The sequence below is a fragment of the Gigantopelta aegis genome, unplaced genomic scaffold (genome assembly GCF_016097555.1).
Source record: "Gigantopelta aegis isolate Gae_Host unplaced genomic scaffold, Gae_host_genome ctg1976_pilon_pilon:::debris, whole genome shotgun sequence".
Lineage (NCBI taxonomy): Eukaryota > Metazoa > Mollusca > Gastropoda > Neomphalida > Peltospiridae > Gigantopelta > Gigantopelta aegis.
This window is the reverse complement of record NW_024532818.1, coordinates 29997-35996: the sequence shown is the minus strand read 5'-3', so window position 1 is coordinate 35996 and position 6000 is coordinate 29997.

The following is a 6000-nucleotide window of genomic DNA, read 5'->3' as shown; positions in this document are numbered from 1 at the left end:
AACTCACTTAACTCAGACACTATTATTTATAGGCCCCAATTGTCTGTGTGGTATGTTCTGAAAATGAAACAAGGCACTTATTATATCAATATTGTAGTAGCTGGGAACCAAGTAGTAATTATTTTATTGTTTTTAGTTTCCTTGTAGCACTGGCCACCTGACCTTTCTAGTATATAGGGTATTATTCTGGTAGTTTCCCTTAAAATTGACTGAGTAAACTGTAAGATTGATTACTTGTGGCATCAGTTTATATGGCTTTGTATAGGACAGGGCAAAAGGAGAGATGGATGGATTGATGAATGGATGGATTGATGAATAAATGGATGGATGGATGGATGGATTGATGAATAAATGGTTGGATGAATGGATAGATGAATGGATGGATGGATGGATGAATGGGCGGATGAATGGATGGATGGATGGATGGATGAATGGATTGATGAATAAATGGATGGATGGATGGATGGATGAATGGATGGATGAATGGATGGTTGGATGAATAAATGGATGGATGAATGAATGGATGGATGGATTAATGAATAAATGGATGGATGGATGGATGGATGGATAGATGAATAAATGGATGGATGGATAGATGAATGAATGGATGGATGGATAAATTAATTGATAGGTTAATCAAATTATCATTGATTTTAGTAAAATTTATTAACATAATGTTATTACAATAAGTAAAAACATTATCTTATAAAAATTGGCATCCAAAATCATTTGAAACTAACTGAGAAGATTTCAGTGTCTTTGATAAACTAATTAAATAAACTTGAGGGATAGACTTCAAATGATATGCTATCCATGAAACCGCCCCTTCTAAACAAACTATAAACCCTAATTCTCGTTTCAAAAACTTGTTATGCAACTTATAAAACAGAACAATAGCTCTGTAACATTATCTTCATGAAAGGCTATCTAGTTGATTGTTTCAGGATATTTTTAAGATCTGCAATTTGAGATCATGTATTGAAATAACATGAACATTCTTATCAAGTCTCACAATTCCTGTGAATGACATCTCTTTTGTCTAGATATTTAATTATTGTTAATGCGTACTCTCATGATCTCAAAGTCTATGTTCCTTAGAAGTATCTTATATAGACTGTTATCTCATTGGAACATAGTCCACCTGTACTGTGGAAGTCCTTTGAACTTGGACACTAGGGCTGGTTCACATATGCAGCTGATATATTGATAAATATTGTATTTTAAAAGTGACAGTCTTAGATTACTAAATGTATTGTTTAAGTGGACTATATCAAACAAAAACATTGTTTTGTTATACTTTAAACAGTTGTATAAACAACTCTGTCTGTCTGTCTGTGTTATTATTCTGGTCTATAACCTAATGCTGTACTCTTAAGGGCAATAAGTCTTATCACTTTGTATCTAGTCTCAGTCCCATGTACATGTATCTAGTCTCGGTCCCATGTACATGTATCTAGTCTCAGTCCCATGTACATGTATCTAGTCTCAGTCCCATGTGCATGTATCTAAATCTCAATCCCAAGTCACAATCCTATATATCCAAAAGCTCAATCCCATGTATATAAAGTCCCAATCCCATATATCTAAATCTCATTCCCAAGTCACAATCCTATATATCCAAAAGCTCAATCCCATGTATATAAAGTCCCAATCCCATGTATATAACCCAATCCCATATATCTAAAGTCTCAATCCCAAGTCACAATCCTATATATCCAAAAGCTCAATCCCATGTATATAAAGTCCCAATCCCATATATCTAAAGTCTCAATCCTATGTATCTAAATCTTTATGGAATCTAGTCTATCTTTCTCCTTACCAGGCAGTCACAGAGTAATACAGTGATGGTGTGTTTAGTACAAACATAACAATAATATTTGTACTAAATTAGTTTGGATAAGAGTATATGTTATTAAAATAATATTTATGATGGAATTAGTGGCTTCCAATAATAATATTACATAATTTTTGTCTCTTTATAGACTCATCCTTCTCAGACTAGTTTTATGTCTAGCGTTGACCTTCATACTCACTGTTCCTATCAACTGATGCTAGAGGAAGCCATTGCTATTGTTTGTGCACCACGATATAACCAGTGAGTGTTGATGAAATGGATGGATGGATAAGTAAATGGACAGACAGGGTGGTTAATGGAATGGACAAATGGAATGGTAAATGGACAGACAGGCTGGTAAATGGAATGGACTGATGGAATGGTAAATGGACAGACAGGCTGGTAAATGGAATGGACAAATGGAATAGTAAATGGACAGACAGGCTGGTTAATGGAATGGACAAATGGAATAGTAAATGGACAGACAGGCTGGTTAATGGAATGGACTGATGGAATGGTAAATGGACAGACAGGCTGGTTAATGGAATGGACAAATGGAATAGTAAATGGACAGACAGGCTGGTTAATGGAATGGACAAATGGAATAGTAAATGGACAGACAGGCTGGTTAATGGAATGGACTGATGGAATGGTAAATGGACAGACAGGCTGGTTAATGGAATGGACAAATGGAATAGTAAATGGACAGACAGGCTGGTAAATGGTAAATGGAATGGACAAATGGAATAGTAAATGGACAGACAGGCTGGTAAATGGAATGGACAAATGGAATAGTAAATGGACAGACAGGCTGGTAAATGGAATGGACAAATGGAATATAAATGGACAAATGGAATAGTAAATGGACAGACAGGCTGGTAAATGGTAAATGGTAAATGAATGGACAAATGGAATAGTAAATGGACAGACAGGCTGGCTGGCCTAGTAAATAACCTATAGAGGTGCAGATGAACTAAATAGTACTGATTTGGATGGCGCAATAAGTATGAAACAATTAATAGACAAATGGAATGATTTGCTATCTGATAATACAAATCTAAGGTTTGTCTAGCACTTGTGTGGTCACTCCACTATAAGGTCAGACCTTTAGAGTAGTGATAAGAAACTAGTAATGGTATGTGGATCAGTTGTATGGTAGCATTAGTATAGAGCTTTACTTAGTTACCATTAGAACTGGTAACCATTAGTACTTACACAGTGACCTAGGATAGCTACCATTAGTAAGTTGTAGACTAGTAAACATCAATACTTACCACAGTGACCTAGGATAGCTACCATTAGTAAGCTCTAGACTAGTGAACATCAATACTTACCACAGTGACCTAGGATAGCTACCATTAGTAAGCTCTAGACTAGTAAACATCAATACTTACCACACTGACCTAGGATAGTTACCATTAATTGATTTACATACTATGAATCAATGATTGATTCATGTAAACAAGTATGTTAACACTTTAACTCACAGCTTACAAAAGAACAGAGATAATTCTATTTAAATAGATTCCATGCTAGTAGTTTGATATATTTGGTAAATATTTAGTAAATGTAGTAAAAGGGACGTACTGTGTAAACCAGTAAATGATTGTATACATAATGGTGAAAACAAATTCGTGTGTTTGTCCTATGACATGTCTCTACTTGCCATTTACTGGATGTGGGTGTCTGGAATGAGTAGAAGAATTTGTTATTGAATGTTTGTTAGTAGTTTACTAACAGTGTTGGTTACTGTGGTAAGTTACTAGTCTACAGCTTACTATCCTAGGTCATTGTGGTAAGTACTGATGTTTACTAGTCTACAACTTACTAATGGTAGCTATCCTAGGTCACTGTGGTAAGTACTGATGTTTACTAGTCTAGAGCTTACTAAAGGTAGCTATCCTAAGTCACTGTGGTAAGTAACTAGACTAGAGCTTACTAATGGTAGCTATCCTAGGTCACTGTGGTAAGTGTTGAGTCTAGAGCTTACTAATGGTAGCTATCCTAGCTCACTGTACTAAGCACACAATTGTTATCATAGGATCCAGTAGTAAGCATTTTACATGTACAGGTGTCATCAATAATACACTATAATACACTAACTTTTAGTTGACAAAAGCTTTACTACAAGCTCGTACAAGCCCATGTAAGATACTGGTCTATACATGTTACTGATAACACTAAAATAAGATTTACTCTACAAAAGGAGGAGCCAATCCCTTAGCATTGAAGATAACCTGCTGTAGTAGGAGGTGACAGGGATAACACTGGCTCTTTCAAAATGTATGACTTAGCTTGTGGTTTAAACAGCTGTAGGCTACTCTTTAGCTCCAATTAATAGTATACATGCATGTATATGTACATGTAAATCTATACATGTACTACTATTTGTACATGTGTTGTCTGAAATGATATTATCCCTTTAACAAATTGTGCTGGTAGGGTTTATTACATGAGTGTGGTTTTGCCTTAGATGCCTGAGCTAAGAAGTGTAAATTCACTCAGAGTATAAAAGATTTAAAAGCTTAGTAATGATTGGAACCTCACTCATTGTATACAGACTTAAGACACTTGTTTAGTCCCATACTAATACTTAGTGACTATATGACACTTGTTCTAGTCCCATACTAATCATTAGTGTATTATACAACTCTATATTGAGGACACTTGTTTAGTCCCATACTAATACTTTAGTGTATTATACAACCTCTATATTGAGGACACTTGTTCTAGTCCCATACTAATACTTTAGTGTATTTTACAACCTCTATATTGAGGACACTTGTTCTAGTTCCATACTAATACTTTAGTGTATTATACAACCTCAAAATTGAGGACACTTCGTTCTAGTCCCATACTAATACCTTAGTGTATTATATAACCTGAGGACACCTCTATATTAGTGGTTCCCAAGATCATATAATGTCCAATATTAGATAATTTCACTTTATATACTATTAAAGCTTTTAATGAAGTAGATGTGGCATAAGGTCAACATAATTGATACCTTTTAACATCAGCATTGTTTCTTGTTTCAAGGTGGTCATTTTTGCAGCTGTACTAAAAAATTGTGTCTTTATAAACAGTTACAGTGACTGCTTGTATAGCTCACTCCTTTATACCCTATGACTTACCATAACAGTGATATTTAATCCCTCTACTATCTAGCCTCATTCTCCTTTATGCCCACACAGATGCTACTGAAACAAAGAGTTTATTCTTTTATTCTGTTGCTATCTATATTATGTAATTTTATACATATCTGCACACATGTGTGTGTTTTGTAGTAATTTGAGACTGGAGGGAGTTGCCCTAGCAACCAGTACTAAGCTAGGGAGGAGGTTATAAAGAGATGTAGTTCTGATGTGGTGATGTAGTTAATGAACTGTGTTAGAGGCCAAAGGATAGACTGGCTCCAGTATGTCTCAATGTAAGGGCTCCAGACTCTTTAGGTTTTTTTATGAAATTTTATGAAGTCCTATTGACAACAGCTAACCCCACTTCAATGGTAAATAGTGCATGTGTTCATTAGAATAATCTCACACACACACGAAGAGGGAAAGAGAGAGAGAGAGCATAGTGGTTATTCCAAGCCACATATATGCATTATATATAAGGGACCTACACAAGTTTATATATAAAGTAACTACAACTATGTTAACTATAAAAACTACACATGTTCTAATGTCAATTAATAATACTATTATCGCTTTTTGTGTCATTGACGATGGGATATTTATCAGTGTGCTAAATTACTCAGATTAATCAACCACAATATTAAATTCAATTTGTTAAATACCGTGATCACCCATCTGTATATTTTAATAAATTTGTTGATGTGTTTGTCCATTCATTTATATGTTAATCCATTCATCCATAATCCATTGTTCATTCATCCATTTATTGAACTTGTGTTAATCCATTCATCCAAAATCCATTTGTCCATTGATGCATTTATTGAACTTGTGTTTGTCCATTCATCCATATTTTATTGTCCATTCATCCATCTGTTAGACCTGTGTTTGTCCATTGCTCTATCCATTAATCCATTCAACCATATGTCCATCCATTCCCTTAAATATTTGTCTATTTGTATAACCATTCATTTACTCAACTATTTTACACTGTGCCCATTCAATTCATAATTTAATACATTACTCACAAAA